Source organism: Equus quagga, chromosome 8 (genome assembly GCF_021613505.1).
Source record: "Equus quagga isolate Etosha38 chromosome 8, UCLA_HA_Equagga_1.0, whole genome shotgun sequence".
Lineage (NCBI taxonomy): Eukaryota > Metazoa > Chordata > Mammalia > Perissodactyla > Equidae > Equus > Equus quagga.
The window spans coordinates 131,531,801-131,556,989 of NC_060274.1; the positions used below are offsets into that span (position 1 = coordinate 131,531,801).

The 25,189-nt window shown below is 46.4% G+C and overlaps 1 protein-coding gene across 1 annotated transcript in view; it reads right to left on the reverse strand.

The window, feature by feature from the left end:
* PTPRN2 (protein tyrosine phosphatase receptor type N2) overlaps positions 1 to 25,189 on the reverse strand; it is a 738,567-nt gene that overhangs the window by 68,845 nt on the left and 644,533 nt on the right. The gene's annotated exons all lie outside the window — the stretch shown is intronic.

Here is a 25,189-nt window from a genome sequence, read left to right on the forward strand (position 1 = left end):
AGACTGGCTTTGTCCTTTGTCCAAACTTCATTTTACTAACCTACTGCTCCCTATCGCAACGAGACCCTATTTCCCGCCCTCTGAAACCACCATCGTTTCCACCCTTTGTTCACACTGATTCTTCCGTAAAGAATCCGTGCAGACCTCAAGGTCAAAGCACTTGCCAGCCCCTCTTCCTGAGTCTGTCGCCTCCCTCTACGATCTTCCTTTCCTACACCCCCACCCTCCACATGGGACACTCACTAAAATGGCACTAATCGCTCTCTGCTTTGTGCTGTAGCTGTGGCGCCAGGACCTTCCTCCTCTCTGGAGATGAGCTTTTTTTTTTTTAAAGATTTTATTTTTTTCCTTTTTCTCCCCAAAGCCCCCCAGTACATAGTTGTATATTCTTCGTTGTGGGTCCTTCTAGTTGTGGCATGTGGGACGCTGCCTCAGTGTGGTCTGATGAGCAGTGCCATGTCCGCGTCCAGGATTCGAACCAACGAAACACTGGGCTGCCTGCAGCGGAGCGCGCGAACTTAACCACTCGGCCATGGGGCCAGCCCCTGGAGTTGAGCTTTTTTGAGAATGGGGCCCAGGCCTCTTTCACTTAGCACGTCCTTTGGGCACACAGTCACTACTTCATGAATGATTGCTTGTAACCTGGAAATTTCTATAAGTAACTTTTACAGATAAAAGTTTTCTAGGGATGATGGGCATCCAAAAAAACTTGCCTTTGAATCTTCTGAAACTTGGAAGAATTGCCCCCAAAAGTAGCATAAGGCCTTTAGAATGTTTCATTATATATTTCCTCCCTGCCTTCTTCCTTTCTGGGTCATCCAACAAACGCCTTGACAACTCACCCAGGTAGGTGTGCCGCCCTCTGATGCTCCTGTGACGACTCCAGTGTAACTGCAATCTTATAAATTGGGAGGAGTGGTGACGGTTCAGAACGCTCTTCTCCCCGCCTCTCCTGCTTTTCAGTCTTAACTTTCCTTCAGAATCCAGGTCTGGTGCAGTCCCCCTGGAGACTTCTCCGTCCTGCTGTGAACTGCTGTGCACTCACAAGCCCACTCATTTGGGACGTGATGTGCGCTGGTGTAAGGAGCTAGGTATTCCAGAACCCATCTTCCCGACAGGCTGTGAGCTCTGTTGGCTAGGCACCCGTCCCACACCCACATGCATTGCTCTACACAGTTCCGCACTCTGGGCTCTCCTAAGAGCCTCTGAACCCAGGCTTTAAGGAGGAGGCTCTGGGACACGCAAAGCAAAGTACTAGTTAATAGTGCCTGAAGGTGTGGTCCCACCAGCATGTCCATGCTGAAAACACAAACCAAGTGCAGCGCGGCGGGTCGTCTCAGCTCTTTCAATTTGAAGAGCTTAGATAAATTAATCTCGATAGCTACCCCTGGTTCTTCGGGACGTCTGGAAGCACGTCTTTAATTTTTTAGAGTTGCTCACTACAGTCTTCACGATATTTTTGGATGATGACAGAGGTAGAGGTTCTTCAAGGGTTCTTGGCTGGAAGAACTCAGCACCACGTTTTCACACCATAGCGCTCCATTAGGGAATTTTACTCAAGCGGATTCTAGATGAGCCCCGAGGGGGAGGGTCTAGAACCTTCTTGAATTCTGATCCTTTCAAGGGCCTAAACGCGTTGTGCTTGCATAAAAGATAGTCTCCAGATCAAAATGTTCATGGAAAAAAGCCCCAAGTTTTCAGAAAGTGGGTTTTTCAAGTTTGCAGCCAACATACACTGGCTGACACTCCCTCTGACCACGCGGCATTGGCATTTACAACAGGCTGAAGGTGAGCTTGCATTTCTTCTGAGTTTTCTGCCCACTGAGAATGACATCAGCTTTCATAAGACCTATTTTATGAGATATTAACTCAATCTAAGGTTTTTCCTCTTTAATCTGCCTCTTATTTTTGACTTCATCCTCCAGCTCCCTATCTTGTACCTCTTTTGTTCTAGCCCACACTATCATAAGGACTATGTGCCACCAGATGACTTTTCAGGAAACACTCTCCAAGGGTCACACAAACCAAGTGGTTTCCACATTTAACGGAATCATACACAGAATCCCAAACCTTTGGAACAAAAGTGTTATTACCATTATAAGATGAAGACGTGTCCAAAATTCATCAATATAGCCTAAATATTTTCTGCACAGTTTTCTGACCCAGTTGCCAACAACTTCAGGTCAAGAAAGCAACTTCTAAGGCATATGGAGCATTTGGGACATTCTGGAACATAATAGGGTTTTGTTAATAATCACAAGAGCACTTTGTATCTTCAGGAGATAATTTCACCTATTATTCACAAAACTTTTATAAATACCCAAAGGAGCCTTTGCTAGGTAGGAAGGCAACTTGGACTTGACTTTGAAAGATTTCTTAAAAAGGTAATAAACAAAAGGGTTTGGTTCCCCCACAGCTACATTTTGGCTATGTGCTTTTGGGCAAACCATCTAATCTCACTGACTGTTAATTTACTTCTACATAAAATGGGACCAATAGTTCATATTTCAAAGGTGGTTCTGAGGGTTGACTGGGTTTATACACGAAATACGCTATGTGAACTATAAAGTACATACAAATGGAAGGGACGGTGATGGCGGTGGGTCTCAGTTTTTCATTATGGAAAAAGAGAGTTCAAGCATCTCTTACCACCTCTTCCATATTCTGTGACTCCCCCGCAGTTCTGGGTACATTTACCCTTACCTAATGAAATACAGCACATTGCCAAACACCACCACTGACAAACACCAGCCACTGACCGCAGCCTGAAGGCAGAATGTAAGGGCTGATTACAGTAGCACTATTACCACAGATGCACCATTGAGGTAAGTAAGTGCAGTAACATTTCCATTAATACCATTAAAGAGATAAAAAACAAGCAATACCTATGAGGTACACAGTAGAGAGTTTCAACACTATATCTTATTTACAAGGAATAGCGGTATTTCTAACACACTCACAGTTTCCTCACTGTGTGTACAAAACCAACATGTGATCAGATAATTATGCCCGAGTTAGCATGTCACTCTCCCATGCAATGAAGGATGGTTCTAGAACACATCTGCACTCCAATCTATCTTCTCTCTTTTGTTTATTACCGTTTTGAGAGGGAGTCCTGAGAAGAGGAGTCACTGGGAAATGCCGGTTTAAGAGATGAAGTGAAACTAAGCTGCTAATTAATCAGGAGGATTTCGAGCGTGGAAGCAGCACACTAACACCCATTGGTGCTTCTGACTCAGCCCCTAAGATCGTATCGCAATCCGAGACTGTTTCATGGGCACCATTTTACTAGTGTCAACATCAAGGATCAGTTCCCAGGATCACTAAGGAAATAATCCCGCTTATTAAAGCTATTCTGCTTCACCACATGCAACAAGCCAACATTTGTAGGTCCAAAGGGGCGTTCAACTGTGGTGGTTCCCAAGGAAAGCCAATGGCAGCCCGCGCTCTGTGGGCCCACACTCATCCACCCTTCTGCGCCAGCAGGTGGTGAATGCTGGGATGATGGGGTCTTGAGACTGGTAAAGGATCGTTTGAATCCAGCCTGCAGTGCTGGGATCCTTTGTGTCAGGCAACACTGGCCCATCCAGTTCCTTGCAGATGCCAGCTGCCAGAGGTGCTCAACCAAATCCACGTGCAATGGTCAGCTAGAGACCGGAGCAGACAGCACAGTGGTAGCTCCATTAAAAGTCATAGGAATTGTGTGTTATTTTGGCAATTCTTATCACTAGCAATGATGGGGTAAGATACTGGGAAGTACAAGAGGATTTACTATTATTAAGAAGAATAATGAAAACAAACTAACACAAAAATACTAAACTCATTAGGACGATGGACCACCCAAAAATAAACAAAAGAGGAAACAGGATCCCTTCAGCACTGTCACGTCCATCAGCACAGACGGAAGCCACTAACACCAGCACAAAACAATGTCTTCACAGATCTTTGGAGATGTCCACTGCTTTTTGGGTCCTTAGATGAGGAACGAGTAGAAACTGTCCCACTGAAACTTCATTTCACAATGACACTGCCGGAAACAAACTTCTGCCCGCTGTGGAGAACGGATATTAAAGGAACCTGGGGTTTTCGAAGATCCAATTATTTTTAGGAAAGCTTTGATTCTCTTCCTTTCCTTACACTGGCGCCTATTACAGCACAAATGCCCTTTAATTGACTGATTAAATCTTTTGTTAAAGGGAAGAACACACTATTTACATTTTCCTTCCTTGTGAGAAGACCATAGGGTCTGTGCTTAAAATCAGGTGAAGCTAGATTAACGCTTTTAAAAGCAAGCAGTAAGCTGCTTCAGCTGCCATTTGGGGAAGTGACGACATTCTTTTCTTCAAAAATAAACATCATCGCCTGTCTTCATTAAAACATTAAAGGGAAATGTTTATGTTAAATGCTTGAGTTCTAAAAGTAAGAAGTTTGAATTCCAAACAAAAAAGATGAAAAGATGAAAGGAGAAATTAGATGGGTCATCTGTGCTGGCTTAGCATATACAGACACAGCGACACAGGGACAGCAGACGGCTCGATTAGAAAAGGTACTTGGTTGTCTATAGACGGCTGTGTCTGGCATATCTTAAATGTTATTTATTAATATTACACAGCAGGCATGGTAAGACATTTGAAATTCAAAATTAGAAAATCAAAACAGTACGTTCAAACTCAAGGAAGGACACGGTTAAATGATCAGAGGATAGTTTTGCTATTTCTTAGCTTAAGAAAGATTTGCTTGAAACAGGAATTATGAACCATAATTGTATTCAAATTACCATCTGACTCTACTAAAAAATAACAACTAAGTGAAACCCGGGACAGAGTGAGTCACCTTCCTAAGCAGCTCGTCGCTCTGACACCTGCCCAGAGTCTGCACCACTTCTCACTTGTCCTGGGATTGCTGGTCTTACTGGATAGTTAAATATGCATTGCTTTATTTCCTCCAGAGGAGGAACTTAAAATGCAGAACAAACACATTATATATATTAAAAAAGGCAAAAAACACAGACCCAGAAAAGGTCCACTCAAAGCATGTTCCTGCGCCATCAAGATGAGGTTGACTTGGGAAAAGCAAACATGGTTTGGAATTCAACCTCTGGGTTATGTGTACAAAGCCTAAAGAGGCACGAATGGGAACAGAGGAATTAGGACGAATAAATGAAAGACCATTCATGTAGTCTTTTTTCTTTTTATTACGTTTTAAAAATTGCTTCCATGGAAATCTGTTTTTGAGAGGAAACATCCCCACAAGTATTTGCAGTGGGTAATTAGCTTCGCTCGTCCCAGTGAATTGGGAAGTGGTAAAAACAGATGAAACTGACTAGCAAAAGCATCACGTGTGGGCAGCAGGCTTGGCTTCAGTGACAACAGTGAATCAATGTCGTTTCTCCCAAAATCTTCCTCTGAAACCTGTTTCTCAAGCTGAACTATTCTGAAGACCAAGTAGAATCTTTGCAAGCTCAGTGACCCCTGAAAACTGTCCTCAGTGCTGTCTTAAGTGATTTAGAAATGTACTCCCCTGCTTCATACTGTAACCAAGCAGACTGTGGAGTGACAGACATTTTAAATTGTTAAAGTGGTAGAGAAGAGTTCAAATACTTCCAAATGTAGAGCCTTTAAGAGAAAGTCCCCACCTTAACTCAGTTCAGGTGGAGAAGGTGCGTGCGTGACTGCCGGCGACAGAAACGAAGCGCCAAAGGAGAAACAGAAAACGTACCGTGTGGGCTCTGAGGCTGAACACTGAATGATGTTTTACTCAAGATCCTTTGTGTAACTGAAAAATAAAATATACTCAAGAACTAAGGAAACAAACAAGCAAAAGCTCTAAAGAAAGCAACATATTTTTCAAAGTACTGTCGGGAAAGTCCTGAGGAAGGCAAGTTCCTGGATCTCCCCTTGGGGCTGAGACGCTGCACGGACCTCACGTGTGTGGGGAGGAGCCGAGAGAAAGGAAAGGTAACTTTGCAAAACGCTGAGTTCAGAGGACATGAAAACTAGGTAAATCTCCATGACGCAGAACTTAACTATTTGGAAGCTTCAATTCATACATTTTTATTATAATTTTGGGTTTTAGCATTCCAAATCTAGAACAAAGTCCAGAATTGCAATAAATCATCTTGATAAAAGAGAGTTCTTAAAACAGTTACTGAGTGACCTGCAGGGTATTTCCTGGAGTCAGTAAATAATTAACTAGACGCTGGGTCGTCTCTGTAGAGTGCTGTGCAAAGATTAGCGATGCTCTGAAAGACACCCCAGTACACTAAAAGCGCGGTGCCATCAAACAAGCGTGTGGCTTCACAGACTTATAGAAAAAGAAAACCACAATTGTATGAAGACTTAGAACCAAAATCCTGGTGGAAAATGTTAATAATGCACACATTCTGCTCCAGAAACATTCTAATTAATAAACGTAAAGAAATAAGTAATTTCACCCTCACCACCTACTCGTACTAAACAGGAGGAAAGGCTTGTTCTTCTGTGTGACTGATAGTTTGGTGCTGGGCATTCTTTAGCGTGATATAACATTTGGGTACGCGCGTAGGAGCCGGCAACGAAGGTCTCCGGAGAGACTAAGAACGAAGCTATGTAATAACAGTGGTGATGACAATAACACCACTTGTATTTTCAGGCTGTCATTCTTCAAGAAGCTCAAAGAATTTTAAATGAACAATTTTATGAATCTTCTTATTTTATTTAACATCTAAAAATTAAGGTTATATCAACATAGGTAAAATACAAAGATGAATACTTATAAGCAATGGAAAATAATTAAGAGAATTATACCATATTTTCCATAAATGTACAGCTATTAATATTTAAATTTAGGCAAGAGAGGTTTGCTTGACATTATGAGTGAAACCTGGATTCCTCCTCTAATTGTGGGCGAGAGAGTAAAGAGTTGCAGTGTTATTTCAGGTTCCTGCTCATTTGTTGGTAGGTATAGTCATTCATTCATTCATCCAACTAATTTTATTAAGGATATAGTATGAGCCAAGGAACGTTGCATGTTCTGAGGACACAGCAGGTAGCTGGTCAAAGACTCTCTCCTCAAGGGGCTGGTTTCTTTAGCTGGAGCACAGACCACACACAAATAAATAAACATAATTCAGAAAGATAACTTCAGATAACAGTAGGCAGTAAGAAGACAAAACAGAGATGTAAAAGCAAGTGGGTGCAGGAGGGGAGGAAGCTGGGACTCCAGGAATGGCGGCCCCTCTGAAGAGCCGATCCCTGAGTTCATCCTGACAGGTGGCAGGGCCGTCACGCAAAGCACTGTATGGGTGTTCCAGGGAGAGGGGAGAACGAGGGCAACAGCCATGGGAGAATGGATCCTGCACTGTTCCAGAATCAGAGAGAAAGCCTGGGTGGCTGGAACAAAGGGAGTGGGGAGGAGGGGTGGCCAGAGGCCGGATCCTGTGAGAGCTCCCTGGCCGTGGGGAGGAGTTTGATGTTTAAGAAGCCATTGGAGATGTTTGGGAAGCAAGCAACCAAGAGAGGCCCATGGTGATAAAGATGCTTTGGAAGGCCACTCCAGCTGCAGGTGGGGACTGAGGATACAAGCTGGGGCCATCCACATATGAGATTTCAATGGCTGAGATTTGGGGAACCACAGGGAAAGGGGAGCGGGGGAGAGAAATGGGCAGATGTGTGATATATTCTGGAGGCAGAACTGCCAGGATTTGCTAATAGAGCAAATCAGAGGATTTTAGTCTATTTAATATAGACTCAGCTCATTTCATTATCTGCCCTGTTCTTTCTCACACTCCTAAATTTCTGCAACCCTTTAGTTTGTAATTGTTTAAACTCCTTATCCCTCACACCACCAGTGAGGAAAGATCTTAGTGATTCAATCTGAGAAACAAGGTCACAGTCTTACTTTACCTGAAGTCAAAAGTCTGGGTAAAGATCTGACAAATTCTATCAACAACCCTGATGTTTCTAACAACCTTCCTGCTTCTGTTACACGGACAGAATGTTCAGATAGTTAACAGTAGTTTTTAGTTTTCATCTTAGTCATTGTACGAGGTCTCATTGAGGACGTTTGCCCAAATTACCATAGAAAATTAACAGCCAATGGCTTAACCTAAACCTTAAAACGTAAAATCAGTCCAAGAACTAAATTAGCCTGGAATACTGTGAAATACTCATTCATAAATATGGCAATTCTTGACATACAGACAAAGGTGTGCAAGGACGTGTGCATCTACAACACAAACACACAGCCACGTTAGAAGCGCAAGATAACCATCGTGGTCCTTGCGAGCGAATTACCCCCTGGTAGGTCAGAAATACTGTCCTACCTCCTTCAGACCACCCGTCTCCAGTTATCAAATTACCACTGCAATCATGAACTGGTTCCCAGGCGACAAAAAATTCTACGAGAGAGTCACAAATTGGAGCAGACTGATGGGTTCAGAGCATGAAGACACAGAGCCTGACACTAAGAAGATATCAGCTTTGAGAAGACAAGAACTCTTAAGAAACGAGGAAAGCGCACATGAGCACCACACATCGTGGCCTGCTGTCCTCCTTGGGTGCCACGTGTGCGGACACTTTCGAGAGAACCACAGCAGAGCTCCAGGCCCCAGCTGTTTCCACCAGTCAGCCATGGCTCTAGCATGACCTTAAGCCCAGAACACATGTAGAATTAGCCACAGGCCCCAAAAGTGCCCGTCCCTTCCAGGTCAGTCTCCCAGGGCTTCTAGAAACCTGAACATTGCCTTTCTCCTATTTATAACGACACTGGGTTCTAACCAGTAGATGCCATAAACTCAGTATTTTAGTCTGTGCCACCAGCTCAGTGGGAAAAATCAGGACAAAGAAATAGATGTAAGAGAAGTTTTTAGACACTCCCAATTAGCCAATTGTTTTACTGCTTATGGTCGCCCCAGTGTCCACCCTGGCATATCCTAGGTGGTCGACAAATATCTGTTCAATGAATGAAGGGCGTAACCATTCACTGAGTCCCTGGAGAATATGTGATAGCTCCCTGGTCTGACTCAGACCGTTGGTGCGGTCAAAGGCTGGTCCTGTGTGTCGGACACGTGGGTCTAAGGTAACAGTCAGCGTTTCTCTGGAAGTGCAGTGTTGCCAATGAAATCTTTTTAGACAAATGGATACCAGTGCTTCATTTAACAGTTTTCTTTAATGGTATTTACTGTTTACAATCTTAAATCAATTGGGCACTCAGAAGGAGGGAAAGGCAGATTTCTATGCTAATGAACAAATTTTAACTTCTTTTAGAATATTTTCATATATTGGAATTTTTTTCAGCCTTGTTCTTTCCCCTGGCCAGCTTTTAGCCTCTCCCACTTTCCCTGGGATATTTGGGAATATTGCATAATCCTTTCCTGGAATGCATGAGCAGCTCTGGATCCTATAAAATATTCATTCACTTTAAAAAATGTTTGCACCCTGCTGTCAAACGCAGACAAATTCATATGGAGTATCAGAAAATGGCTATTTTAACGGCAAATGCTTTCCTCAAACCTCTCTTTCCACTAAAACATTTTCTTCAAAATTATTTTCATAAGAAAGATTAACAATTTCAACATTAGCTGCTAATCCCCTTTCATTTAAAACTCTGCTGATAAAATTCTTTGCTTGTCATTCAAATAATAAGTAATAATTATAGATTTGAGGCTTCCATCTCTGGCTTCATTAATGGTAAATTGCACGAAGTCTGAAGCGTAAGTCAGGTCTGATCATCTCAAAATGCAATTTCCAAGCTTCCCTTGGCTATGCACAATTAATTATACAGTTAATAAGGGAAATATGTTAATGAAAGGAACATTATTCATCCAGACCACCTGCCTTTACCAAATATCTTTTGTGTGCTTCCCTTCTTTTTGTAATTTTGGTCTACAGACAGTAAAAACACACACACAGACAATGGACAATGTGGTGATTTTAAATAACAGTCTGCCAGTCTGCGTCTACTTCAATTAACGCAAGTCTAAAGAAAAATTAATTCAATTTTATGATATTTCTAGTAATTTCTGCCTTTTAAAAGTTTAAAATGTCTACCTATGGCATTGTAAACTCCTGAAACAGCTGTTTATCAAACAAAAAATCACTTATTTCTACCAATGATATATTTATCTTAATAGGTAAATGGAAAACATTGGAAAATTTAGAAGAAACTGCATGAAAGATGAGATAAACCTCACCCGTTCTAAATAGATTAAACTCTCCTAATTCTTCTCTCATCCATTTTAAACCTCTGTGCTTAGCAATAATTAAATCCTCTCATTCCATTTGGATAATCAAAGTTTGACTCTAGACGGTTTGGTGCAGAAACCAACGTTAACCTTTACAAGGAAAGTTAATGTTTCTGAGACTTTGATGTAGACTAGAAATCAGAATAGTTTAACTGGAAGGAAACCGTCTGGCTAAAGCTACATTTCTATTTACCTTTTACACATTACTTGGACAATATGAAGCAATGCATTTGCAAATACGAGTTTTACAACAAATTTTTATTAATATAAATTAATACATAGTCTTCATTAAATGATAAAAATTGATTCCATCCTCAACCACATCCCTTTGACATATGAAAAATACTTTAAGCTATGAGTTATTTAGAAATTCCATTAACGTACAACATTCAGCTGGAAGCCAAGCTTGGATTCCAAAGAGTTGCCAGGAGAGGCAGGGAGACAAGAGGAAAACAGTTGTGAAAATGTTGTTCTAAGATAACCAAACTCTGAAAAGATCTTCTAATATGTTAATAAATTCTAGGAGAAAAATAGAATCCCCAAAACAAACAACGTCCCCTGCCACCTCTACACCGTGGGTACGTGATGGGACCACCCAGACAAGGAGAAGCTGTACGATGGAGAAATCGGGTCACTGATCAATACATCTACACTGGCATTCAGGGACTTGGGCAGGATTGCTTCCTTTAAGATCTTCTTCAAAAGCAGATTGTCAATAACCATTTCTGTATGTTGTTCACCCGCAGGTTCATGTGTTTAAATGGCACCCACCCACCCCTCCCCAACTCACTAGTTGCCTGTAAAATTCAAATGGCCAATTCCAAGTCACAGTCATAGGAGCTCTCAAATCATAGGAGGTCTCAAAGACCCAACACCTTCGCTCTCACCCAACTGACATGAAAAAGCCCGGAGGAGACAATTTTTACTCGAAAGATGATGGCAGCAGTTATAACAGGGGAACCTTTCAGGAAGAGAAAAGAGGAGGGGATGGTTGCCTAGCAACACACAGACAGCCTTTCGCCCACTATAAAGCAGTAGCAGCAGCCTTTTATGTTCTGTACCAATGATGTACTCATTAAGATGTTCTGATGAAGTTTTTAGGAAGAATAAAGAATTCCAGTGAGTGTAGTAAAGGTTACCTAGGACAGCAACATAGACATGAATTTTCTCTCCCATATCCAAATGGGAAATGCTGGATTCTATAGCACATTATTACAAAATATTTGCAGAAATCCTAAAAATGCTCGCTGGAAATAGAATGTTTTGTTTTTTAATTTCCTAAAACCAACAGCCATATGCTCATGAGCAATAACACAAGAATGGGGGACAGAAATGGCACCATGCTAGATGAGCTCATACAAGACTCAAAAATTTATCTTCCTCTCTTCATCAACCAAATGTGCCAGGAGGGAATGAAGCCTAGAGGTCTGAGTCTATTTTCCCAGACCTTCCTACCAACAGTGAAATAGCTAAAATGCCAGTGAAGAAAAAGGAAGAAATAGGATTCAATAGTCAGCCACAATAACCAAGAGTTGGTTGGCAAACATTCTTCATTTAATAGCTTTGAAATGAGGAGTTTGAAGTAGAAGAGAGAAGAGAGTTGATCTATCAAAAATTATTTTCACTTTTAAGGATGAAAAGTTAGAGATAAGACCATCAAATATATTTTTAATCTTTTTCCAGCTCAACTGCCAATCATATTGTGGACTGCAAATTACACGCCCACGTGTTCTCAAGGTTTGATAGGTGAAGCGGGAGTGGATTATCAGATGTCATACTTCTTGCTCTTCCGTTCCAGCACAATGCAACTATGGGATCTGGAGCCTACTCCTCCCAACAGCTGCCTTTACCATCATTGCAACATGGGTGCCACCTGGAATTTCTCCATGGCCACCAGCCCTTAGCATTGAGGGTCCACTCACCCGCCCACCAGCCTGCTGACTGAGGCTTCTGTCAGCGCAAACTCAGGTGGTTCATTTTGGACACACAGGTATGCGGGTGCTTCCTGAAGCAAGGTAATCCTTCTGTCTGCATACAGAAAGGGAAGTGTGGGGACCAGCCTGAGTGAGGTCACTGTCTGGCTTTCTTTGATAATAGGTAGCCACTTTTAGGTGTCTTTATTTATTATCCAAAATATAAAGTTGGTCCTTAGATGCAACTGTCAAGGTGATATGAAAGTAAATGGCAGCACACCATGTGCACTGTCTCCCTTTTGTATAACCTGCACTGAGTTTTATGTTCCCAGAAACACGTAGAATGAGATAACTTGAAGAGCCTCCTCTGTAAGACATGTAGAAATGTTGGAGAAATGGAATGGAAATCAGCCTTTCACAAAATTGAGGGAAATCCTCGGATCTGAAATGAAGAGGGAAGTGAAAACCAGAGTGGGAGGCATGTGACCTGAAGCCACTCAAGCCCTTGAGGGAAGGGGCAGGGCGAGATGACTTCTGGTACCTAAAACGCAGGGTTTTGTGTTTTACTGTCCATGGGAGGCCATGGGGGAAACCCTGGCATGCAGGAGGCAGAGGGTTGGACGTGAGACCCCCACATAAACCAGGTCCTTCCCAAGACCACACTCTCAGTGAAAGGGTTTGCTCAGGCCACAAGGAAGCTTATTGGTCTCCACATGGCCTCCAAATGGAAATACATTTGGACCTTGGGCCTCATCTAGGACTGAGGCTCAAATTTACAATATATGAGTGGTCTGGGAATCTCCAGGTGAGGAATCGATATAAACATGGTCCTGGTTTAATGACAGCCTGGAGTGGCTGGCAGAATCAACCTCAAAACTTTCATTTTGAGGTTAACAACCTCAGCATAGGCTACAAAAAGTTCTGAGAGGTAAAGCCCCACTGATCAGGAGTTTATAATCTGAAATTACAGAACCCACCAGACAAGGAACTACCACGAGTAAACATATAAAAGAGCAGGATTAGATGCATAAGAACTTGGATAATAGAAGTATTGGCTAGACGCAATCAAATAATGCATTTGTAATGATTAAAGATATTAAAGTGGGAATCAACAATATAAGACAAGAACAACAAAGCAGGCAGATTTGAAAAAGAATAAACAGGACGTGTGCAAATGAAAACTACACTCCTTGAAGCTGTAAGTACAATGGATGGACTACATAGTAGATTAGACACTACTGAAGAGAAACAATGCACAGTGGACAACAGAGCTGAGGAAATTCCATGGAATGCAGGACAGAGAGATAAAGGGAGAAAATATGGAAGAGATTTAAGAGACATGGGGATAAGAATGCCCAACGTTGTTCTACTAGATGACAGCATGGAGAGAATGGAAGAGAGTTGCATTTAAATTATAAATGGTTTGTCATTTTCTGGAATTGATGGACAGGAATTCTCCAATTCAGGAATCACAGGAAGACGGGAGCAAAAATAAAAATAAAACAGGTCCACCCCAAGGCAGGAAACAAGGAAATTCTGGGACAATGAAGGAGCAGAACTCAGGAAGAAAGTATGATGACCCACAAAGAGTAGCCATCGGACCAGCAACAAACAGCCTTCACAACAGCTACTGCATCAAAGGCAAGAAAACGGCATTTTTTAAGTAATGAGAGAAAAGTAACTAGAATTTGACCCTTGGCTTATCTGTTATGCATGTGTCAGGATTAATCAAAGACATCTTCAGACAAAGACTGGGAGACTTTCCCACTGAAACACTGAAAGAAGGATATATTTTGGGGGGAAAAAAGGAAATTTTACCCAAAATGAAGAATTGAGAAGCAAGGTGGAGTGGTGAAGGAAAAAAAAAACACCTGGTAAAACGACAGTCAATCTGAACAAGTGCTGACTGTGAAGATTAGTAATAAAAATGGTTAATTTAAGGTTATAAAACCAAAATGAACTAAAGTACTGGGCAACAATAATCTGTGTGTCAGAGTCTGAGTTTCTGGGTTTATTTGGGACGGGGGCAGAGATAATAACTTCAGGTCTTGTTAAAGCATGCTTGTCAAAATGATCAGGGTAATTATTAAATTATAACTGCTGAACTAGTAGAGGGAAGAGAGGGAATAAGGAAAACCCAGTCATTCCAGTAGAAGTTGGGGAATGATGCCACACACACACACACACACACAGTGCACATGAAGCAAAACGTAAGATGTGGTGGGTTAAACGTTGGGCGACTGATAGACCAGAATTATTATTACTATAATTTTTTGCTGAGAAAGATTCGCCCTAAGCTAACATCTGTGCCAGTCTTCCTCTATTTTGATGTGAGACACCGCCACAGCATGGCCACCAACAAATGGTGTAGGTCTGCGCCCAGGAACCAAACAGGGCCACTGAAACAGAAAGTGCCAAACTTAACCACTAGGCCACAAGGCCAGCCCCAGATTAGAATTTTTTTTAAACCCCTTTAACAACATGGTCACAGTCTTTTCATTTTCTGTAACATCTCGCTTCCAGCATCTCTAATAAGAGAAACATCTTTATGATACTTTGTAGCATGCTAGGAGATTTTCCTGCAGAGACGCCATTCCTTTCCCTTACGACAGGACTCTCCCGTGGGTTCTCTGAGCAGTCATACTTTATGGGTGGGGAAACCCAAGCTGGCGGAGTGTTATGCAGACCCAGGCGTCACCCTGGAAAGCTGCCTCTGGATTTGGAATCATCTTTGCATCAGAGCACAGCGTTCTCTTGGCCTCTCTGGGTCTCATTTCCCTCCTGCTCCAGGAGAGAAAAACACCAGAGAGGACTGGCCCTGACCCTCTCCACCCTGGCTCGTTTGTCATAAATGCTCTCACCCTCTAGCAAATGTACACGAGTAAGTGAAGGAATGAGGACACGGACGTCGCATTTCTTGTTCAAGAAACCGCAGTGGCCGCATGTGGATCAAGCGCAGATCCTGCAGGCTGGTGCTCAAGGGTGCCTCACGTCTGCCTAAGTTCACCTCCCACGTCTAGGCTGTTAACTTCCTAGTTCTTCCACCATAAACTAATTCGTGACTTGTCTCAGGGTTCCAGAAGGAGCTGTGATCTCTCTTGGTCTGTCTCCCGCCAGCCCCAATACAGCTTCTCCTCCTTGACCAAGACCGTCCATCGAACACCCATCTCAGCCCCAACCCCTCTTCTCAGGCTCCTTCTGGGCTCCTCCAGCCCTCACGAAAGATGGAGAGATCTTCTGTCAAAAGAACGCGATTTGGCCTTTGGCTATGTCTAGTGTTTTCCAGCTGTTTACACCTTTCCACCTCAAATGGACTGTAAGCTTCTCATGGGCAGAGCACTTACCATCTACCTCCCTCAGGCACTCAGAAGAGTCTTACTGACCACCTACCATGTCTGGAGCTGTGCTCGATGCTAAGGATGCAATGCCGAGCGACGCCCAGTTAGTGCTTGTTGCGATGAATTATCTGTGGAACTGTATGGTTTCAGGCAATTTCAAAACCTGCGCTTTATATGTTGTTAAATTCGCACATGTAGGTGAACAACCAGGTTGTTCTGCCCTGGCCTGCTGGACCTCGATTCCTCTGAATGCTGTCCACAACTCTACAAGATCCGGGAGCAACTGAGTCGTCCCGTCAGGTGATTCGAGGCAGGTCCCCTGGGTCTCTGGCACTCAGAAGGTGCTTCCTGTTCACAGATGTGAATGGACACTTTTCAACCCCTATTTTGGGCACCAGTTTCAGTTTCTTCCCTGCGAGAACATTAACTCATAGACTTACTAGCTACCAAATTTAGCGTTTGATTATTCAATTTAATTCAAAAAATATTAATTGGATGCTTGATTTTACTTAGTTTATTTTACCCAATTTACTTACTACAAGAAGGTCTAAAAAGCAGGAAAACCTTCCAGCTTTTTACACAGTAAAACGGATTTTTAAACAATAACGCGGCAAATTGCATCCCCCAAAAAATACAATAGAGTTCCATGCCCCCCAGTAAAGACCGAATAATGGAAACGACACTCTTTGCCTTGTATCTAAACCAAACTATCAAGGGCTGCCACTGTCGCAGCTGCCGGAGGAGGCCCTGGATGCGGCGGGGATTGGTGGGAGCGGGCAGCAGGCACTGTCACAGCCCTCCAACACGGGGCACCATCTCCCCCAGTGGCCAGGACCCTCGGATGAGCTGCAGGTGTCTCTCTGAGGTGGAGCACCTGACCTGGGGCCCAGCATCCGTGATCCTCCGCCACCTTAACCCCCTCCCTGCCATCTGGTACCTGAGGGTGCTCCTGGCCTCTCCCCCTGACACAAGTGCCTGTTGGTGGGTTTCTTTGGGGCCGGCTCTTGAGGAGATGCACAGGCCTGACGCTGTAACTGCCCTGTGCTACCATTTAAATGTTTTAACACTCGTGGGCCACCCACCCGCCTAGGACGGTCCTGGAGATACACCTCCCAGAGCACCCTGATGGGTGGGAGGTCAGGCTCTGGCAGGGAAAGCTGAGCTGTGCCCAGGAGGAAGAGGAGACGGTAACGGCTCACAGCCTCTTGCTCAGGCGCAGAGGCTCCGTCCTAGCTGGTGGGGGTGGCGTGGGGAGGCGCAGGCTGCAGGTAGAGGCACCGGGGCCCAGGAGTCAGCCTGCCTCTCACTCAGCCACCACGTACTTGGGGGAGATGGAAACAATACCCATTGTGGGCTATAGAAAGAAGACTGCGTCCTCTCACTAACCTCAAGCTGCCAGAAAACACTGGTGAGTTCAAGCACCAGTCTTTGTCAGGGGCTAATTGTGTCCCCCAAATTCATATGGAGAAGCCCCAACTCCCAGCACCTTGGAATGTGGCTGTATGTGGAGACAGGGCCTTTGAAGAGCTGATGAAGGTACAACGAGGTCATGAGGGTGGCCCCTGATCCAACAGGACAGGTATCCTTATAAGAAGAGGAGATAAGGACACCATCTCTCACAGAGGGATGACCACGCAAGGACACAGTGAGAACATGGCTATCCACACACCATGCAGAGAGGCCTCAGGAGAAACCAGCCCTGCCGACACCTTGATCCTGGACTTCAAGCCTCCAGGACTGAGAGACAGTGAATGTCTGTGGTTTAGCTGCCCAGCCTGTGGGACTTTGTGATGCTCACCCCAGCTGACGAACACAGACCCCTTGAGGTCCAAAGACCCCAGAAGAGCCAGGCTCTCAAGCCTTCCAGGGGCCGCGCTTCTCACTGACATCACAGGGCGAGTCACTTTTAGAAACTGAAGCAGCACTCTCTGCCCCATCTCAGAATACTCATGTGATTCGTACACACAGGAAACACACGTGTCCAGGCATCTGGCCTGCCTGCCTTTCAGTTCGGTAAGTCAAATCGTTATCCTGGTGTGACTTTTCAGAGGGTGGTTTTGGTCTTCCTGAGACTTGACCCAAGTCAGTCGCTATCGCTGCCTCTCTCACAGACAGTGGGGCTGACTCTCACGTGTGCTCTAACAGCTGGGCACAGAGAGGAGAGACAAGAGTCAACTGGTTTCACCACGTTGTCAAGGTGGGCAAACTCCCGTTGGCATGCGTGGTTGGTGCCGTGTAAATGTGCAAGACTTTTACTCGACAGGCTTCAGAGGTCGATGGCCCTGCAGCCCATGAGGGACATTTCTGAAACCATTCCTGGAAGGAACAAAAAATTGCTCCCAAACATATGAAAAGATGCTCAATCTCATGAATAGCAAGGGAAATGCAAATTAAAACTACTTTGAAATAGCATTCCTCCTCACCAGTGGCAAAAATCAAGGTTGGCCAACACCCAGGGTTGAGAAGGTCTGAGACAAAGGCACCATTTTCTGCACAGTTGGCAGGAGCATCAGTTAGTCAAACATTTTGGTGGGAAACTGGGCAATACCTCTCAACATAAATGACAAGCATACTCTATGAGCAAGGGTCTTTCTTCTAGAAATTGAACCTACATCTATTTTCATATATGCTGTGCTGTTTGGAGCGGCAACGTTTGAAGGTTGCCTAAATCATCCTTAATAGTTATACAATAAATAAATTATTATACATTAAACAACAGAATAATATATGACTGTTCGGAAAATGAGCAGAGTCACATGGACTCATACGGGGCCATCTCCTAGACACAGTGTCACGTGCAGAACAGTATATCACAAAAACTCTATGATGACATTGGCTCTAGGAGAGGGGCTGGGGTCCCAGAAGTCACAACATGAGAGGGAAGACCTGCTCTCAACTGCTCACCTTCCCACCATGGGCACCAGGTTGTTATTAAACTGTTTTCATTAAACACACAAAACACACCCTTGCACCTGGGTGGCTGGGACACATCAACAGGAAAATGCTAAGAAAACCATAAACTCAGGTCACTGTAAACTTTCTTTTAAGAAGATGCAGGATTTAGGGGCTGGCCCAGTGGCGCAGCAGCTGTGTGTGTGCTCTGCTTTGGTGGCCTGTGGTTCGCAGGTTCGGATCCCAGGTGCAGACCTATGCACCACTTATCAAGCCCACATGTAAAATAGAGGAAGATGGGTGCAGATGTTAGCTCAGGGCCAATCTTCCTCAGCAGAAAGAGGAGGATTGGAGTCAGATGTTAGCTCAGGGCTAATCTTTCTCAAAAGAACAAAAGAAGATGCAGGATTTAGAGCTGGAAATTACTCTCCCTTTGGAGACAGCTGGATGAACACCCTCCTTTGAGGGGTGATGACAGAGAGGATGGGGCCCGCACCCCACAAACTCTGAGGTGGCAGAGCAAGGGTTCCCACTGATCACCAGTTAAACACCTACTCTGTGCAAGGCACACACTAGGCATGCACACTGTCTTGTTGAATTAATCAGGTCTCCTGGTTCTTATCCTGGGGTCTTCCTGGGACTTGAGGGGCCTATGAGCAGTGAAATCGGGGGGCTGACTGATTTCTGGCCCCCAAGAGCATCTCAGTGGCAGCTGCGATTAGATGGCAGAGCTGTGACCGGGTGAGAAACTATGTGGATACGGGAGTGGTCTGGAATGAGACCCAGGAGCCCCAGGAAAACCACCCAAGGCGAGGGAGGAAGTTAGGACAAGCCTTCCAGGCCTTGCAGGTGAGGGCCAGCCCCAGGCCACGGCCGCCGTTGGTGGTCAGATCAATTCTATCCAAATGGACTCAACTGACAATCCATGCTGCTCTTAAGTGGTTCTCCAGGCTGAAAGCACCAACCTCAGGAAACCTCCTAAGGTCATCAGAGCTGGCGGTTCCCACACCTCCATGTTCCTCTCACCCTAACTCATCTCATTCCCCACCCTCCTGCTCCGCAGACTTACTGTAGCCCCAGGACCTGAGCTGACACCCTGGCACGTGTGGCACGTGAAGGCTTCACAGGGCTGCCCCCCGGAGAAAGACCCCAACAAGTGACTTACATCTATGCCCACCGCGCCGGGCAAGTGATTTACATCTACGCCCACCGCGCCGGGAGTGCTGGCCAAGGGCATCCTTCGACGCCTTTGTGCCGGCTCACTCCCAGGCAGCCTGTCTAAAGACCAGCAGTGTTAAAACAGTGAGAAACAACTTCCACGCAGAACTATGCGCCTCCCAGCACGAGCCGCTTCTGGGAGCACATGTTCCACGGCCACGGGAGGGCCCACGGCTCATGGGATGGTTTAGGCCTTACTCGCGCTGCCTAAGTCAGTGAGCAGGAGTGGCCCCGGGGGAAGGCTGGCCGGGTGTCAACCTTGTGGCGGCCCAGGCAACTTCATCACAGGACAGTGAGCAGTTGTCCCAGAGCGCAGGGCCAGGAAGCGCATGGCGAGGACCTGTGGAACGAATCCGTTTACAAGTATAAGGTGCTGAGTGTAAAGACGGAGACACCGGGGCCCAGTCTCACCCACGGCCGCCTGGACAGACCTGCCCGCCTCCGCTCCCTCGCACTGACTCACAGCCTCTGGGGAGAGACGGTCCCCGTGCCTCCAAGGAGCCTTCCCGGTTAAGCGATTAACTTCTACCACTGACAAGTCTAAACAAGCGTCAGCCAAGGAGCCTGGTGGGAAACAAACTATCAGAGAGAGGGATCACGCAAAGCGCAACACGTTGCGAAACGAGGCTCCTCCACGGGACTCAGGCGCAGAGGAGGGGATGTGAGCTGGTCCTGGGCGCCGCAGCCAGGCCATTTCCACCCCGTACTTTACCCCCGGGGGCCTTTAGCTCCCAGCCATCCCCAAACTCTTCTTGCTTCGGGGACGTTCACTCCCTGTCTTCTATGATGAAGCCTTTGGTCACTTTTTGCAACGTCGTGACTGTTCATTTTTCACGCATTTACCTCACTGCTCTCAGTTGTACCGTCTCCGTCTATGAAATGGCACCAGCAGCAGCTCCTACTTGACAGTGGGTCTCACATGATCACATAAACTCTCAGTGAAGTTCGTCTGTAGTCGGATCGCGTTTTCCAGGAACAAAGGGCAGGCAGGAATTGCAGCCCATGCTCGCCCCTTCAACAGGGTGAAGAGGTCTTTTTAAAAAGGATTCTGCAGCACCATTTCCTGAATCAAGTTCTACATTCCTCACATCTAGTGGAGAGAGTATTATCCAACTTTTTCTTCATATTCCCGCTCCCCAAACACTGTTCTTGTCTAGCTTTCCAGCCCTTGAATGCAGAGTCTGAGACGTGTCCTCGCGGCTCCTCTCTGCAAACACGTGTGCGAGTGTGTTTCCTGTGAGGCTGCTTCGCACCGGCTCCTGTCGGGTCAGTACTCAGGATGGACATCTGCTCTCGGCACCGCCTACAAGCAGTCACGCTGAAACATCGGTCTTCTGAAATGAATGTGATACCCACACAGATCCTTTTAAAAGACAATGTCAAGGGTGACTCTTTACCTGAAGGATACGATGAAATTTCTTAAGAGGCCATGCTCATAACAGTTCCAGAGGTACTCCAACACGGTCACTTGTTCCTCAGAGTCCTGGACTGGCCCTGATCAGACACGGCCACAGGGCCTCCTGAACACTTCTGCAGAGACGTATGGTGGTGTGCCCCTCCCATCTCCCTCCCAGCTCCTCCATTCCTTCTGCCAACACCGTGGAGCTCCCAGCCCAGGCCAGGCCAGCCTCACCCGCCACCTTTCTCACACCCAGCGTGGCCTCAACTTACCGAACAGAAGAGTCCACAGTCCCAGCCTCCCAGGCACCCCCTTTCTTGGGCTCGCACTTCTCAATCCTACAACTTCCCAAATCCACCCTTCTCTCTGTACCCAGGGCTGCCAGTTTCCAGGTAGATGTGACATTTTCCCTGTAGATACGGCCATTTTTCCCTTAATCTCATCAAAATAAAGTTGGTTCTGTTTCTTTGCCATCATCCTGTCCAGCTTAATAATTACAGTTGCGGTAAATGACACCTGTGAGGTTTACAACGCGCAGCATTACATGCTCATCTTGTCTGACTCTCACAGGAACCCTAATAGGAGGCATGATTACGAAGCTTGTTTTGCAGATGAGAAAACAGAGGTTAAGGATTTGTCCAGGGACATGGGAGCAGGAAGCAGCTGAGCTTCCCAGTTTGCTCCCAAGTTTATGGGACCCCAGAATCTGCACTGTCAACAGCATGCCCCGTTCCCACACCACAGTGGAAGGAGTGACAGTGACCAGGAGAGGGAGAAGGGTGCTCGGGGTCTGAGGGCATCTCCTAAGGCCTCAGCTCCGCCTTCCCCAGGTCAGCCCCCGATGGTACTCAGTGTGATGGGTCGAGATTTTTAAGTTCCTATGCCACTTACTCCTTCAAAAATGCTTTCTGTCCTTTGCTAAAGAAAATGTCTCAATTTTGCACAGTGGCAACAGGCTTTGGTGACGAGTATGTTTTCCAGGTAACCTGGCCAACATCCTTCCTCCTTTGTGGGGTCCTCCTTGCTTCCATCCTGTGGTCCAAATGTAAACAGGCTTGCTGTTGATTTCATCAGAACTTTAAGTCAAAATGTCACATCTGCCTGATGCTCGTGGGAGCAGCTGAGTATCAGGAACAGTTGGTTCCTGGGCTGTGCCTGGACCCTGCATAATTTATCTGATGGTCTCTGAGTCCTTGGCTTGTAGTTCAGGACGAGCATGATGTTAGCTGTCTGGTAAACACGGAAGTTCTCTTAGAGGGTCGAGGTGACTGATCACTGAAGAATTATCTTCCTTGTAGCCTTAATGAGTTAGAAGGTCAGCTATCCCGGCACGTTCCTGAGGTCCTGACACACCAGGCTCTCCACAGCCTGCGCCGAGAGGGAGAGTGCCGTCCACGAGGCAATAAGAGAGCCCGTTGCTTTGGAACATGACTCTGGTCTAATCATCAGAATGTGTTCTACAGCCTTACCCGTGGGAATGGGCTGCGGGTTCCAGGCCTAAAAGATGAGTCATTTCACCTACTTTCAGTGGGTGAGAAGTTCTGTGAAAATGCTAAATGGGGCTCGCAAACGCCACACGCCTCCAAGTCCCTCAGCTCCCATACGAGGGAAAATGCTTGGGATGAGGATGACCCCGGGGTTGAGAGAGACGCTCATCTGTGATGCTGGGGCAAAGGACAGAACACCAGGACTCGCGTGAGGAGAAGACACGCAGAGGCCCACGCTCAGGGCGGGTCCGCTCGGCTTTCAGTGTGCACAACCCTCCACCACGCTCCCCCAGCTCTTGAGCTCCACCGCCCGATTCCTCGGAGTCGGGGACATGCACTTGGAGACATCCAACTTAAGCAGAGCCTTGGTTATCGAGAAAGACCCTTGAGTTCACAGTCTGTAAGAGGAAGTCCAGGGAGGTAGCCAAACCCAAATTCTACGTCTGAATGGGTTTGTAGATTGGCAGGACCGATGGGTGAGGTGGAGGAGCATTTAGAGACACGCCCCCGTCAGAGGCTGGGGCATTAAATGACCTCTTAAAGGGGACACCTCCTGTCAGGCTTACAAAGATTTGGCTGGCCGGGCGAAGGCTGAGTCGTCTCCTGAGCTGAGGCGTTTCAATTAACCACAATGCTCCCTTTCCCATTTGCCACTGTACATGTGAACGGCCAAACACAATTTCCTGTGAAAAATACAATATTTTCATTTCCCATTTGGACTTGAGATATCATCAAATTGTAGCTCAAGTGTCTTGAAATATGATAATACCAGAATACAATAAAAGCTCTCTAAATGCATCTCCCCTCAGCCATCGTCAGATAAACACTGGGCTAATGTGTTTGGCCCCAAGACTGAATCTCATTAGAAAGCTCAACTTTTGGTGGCGCTTCCTTTTCTAAATGGGACAAATGTGGAAATATTCTCTGAAAAGTTAGATCTAAAGTAATATAAGTGCCATGTATCAAGAGAAGAGGGTCTTTCAAAGTTGGTGGCCACACAGCAGCAACCCAGGAAAGGTTTGCTACGTGAGCAGCGAGCTGTCTGCCCCGGAGTGTGGGAGACGCGAGGCGTCTCCATCGAGCCCAGACGCGTCAGCGGGAAGAGCATCGGCAGCAGGCAACCTCAGGCAGGAGCGCTCTCCGTCCTGGGGAGGCCCGGAGGTCTGACGGGAAGGGAGGGGAAGGGAGAGACAGCAGAGAAGACGGACTAGTCATCGCAGCTCAGCGGATCGGTAAAGCTGAACTTCTCGACTTTGCTGCATCTTAAGTTACCCCTGAGGCCAGGGCCAGGTTCATCAGTGTCCCCACGTCCCTCACCTCGTGTGCTTCGTGCGCCATAGCCTCGGACACTCAAGGAGCGAGAGCCGCCCTGGGATGCACTCAGCCCCACCAAGGTCGTCAGGGTGTCCCCAGGCTTGGGTTCCAGGCTCTGCAATGGGGCTTTATAGTGACAACATGGTTTCCTGGCTGCTATAGGCTGAAGGTTTGCATCCCCTCAAAATTCACGTGGTGCATCCTGACGCCCGATGTGATGGTATTGGGAGGCGGGGTCTGGGAGTGACGAGGTCACGAGAGTAGAGCCCTCATGATGGGATTAGTGCCCTCATGAAGGAGATCCAGACAGTGCCTGGCCCTTCTGCCATGTGAGGACACAGTGAGGACCAGAAGAGAGCACCCACCAGACACCGCATCCCCCGGCACCTTGATCTCGGACTTCCAGGCTCCAGACCCTGAGAAATAAGTGTCTGTTGTTTATAAACCACTGGGTGTGCGGTATTTTTGTTACAGCAGCCTGCATGGACTACGACATTGGCTTTTTGTGGTCTAATTCCACAGTCTGTGTTGTTATTAAATAAACAAGTAAGAAAAGTTTTCCACAACAATAAATGTTTAGCAACAACAACAACTGGCAGGGCCAGTCCCACACTGAGAAACAAGGAAACTGGGCTCTGCCCCTCATCTGGAAGCCCCTCCCCAGCGTGAGGAGTCACAGCCGGCATGCAGTCACTACACAGAGGCGCCCGTGGCCTGGAGATCCAGGGGCACCGTGTTCTCCTGTCTTTCGGAGACGGTCAGTAAGAAAGACTGAGCTACGGACCTCTCTCTTAATAAAACTTGGACATTCAGGATGCCCCAAGTGGCAGTGCCCAGGCACCCGTGCGTGGCCCTGTGAGGACGACCTCAGCTCAGGGGAGACAGGGCAGGACAGCGAGTGGTTCACCACGAGGAGACTTCTGCACTGAGGCCCCCAGGAAGGCTTCTCATGCAGGAGCCGAGCTCTAAGCCCTCACCTCTCCCTGGCGTCACTTTTCCTGATAAGCAGCATGTGTATGACATGTATGCCCCCAAACAATGCTCTGTGAGCCAGGCAAAAGCTGCTGTCTATTAGAGGCTGAGAGAGCAGTGCACACAGTAGGTGCTAATCCATGCGCATCTAGCACGACCAGGGCAAAGTCTCCCGATTCAGTGTGCGTGGGGCTGGGTGTCCGGTGCGGAGTGTGGAGAAGGCCCCAGCGCATGCACACTCTCGTGCCTGCATGAGCTGAGGGGTGGTACGCAGGACCCGGCACTGGGGCTGGCACCTCCTGCCTATCAGCTGCCCGACGGGTCAGATTCGGTCAGTGATGGTTATGAAACAGGCCGTGGCTGCACCGTGCAGAGGCCATGGGGAGTGAGCCTGTGCTGGAGAGGGGGCTGCCATGAACCCCTCACTTTCGCTC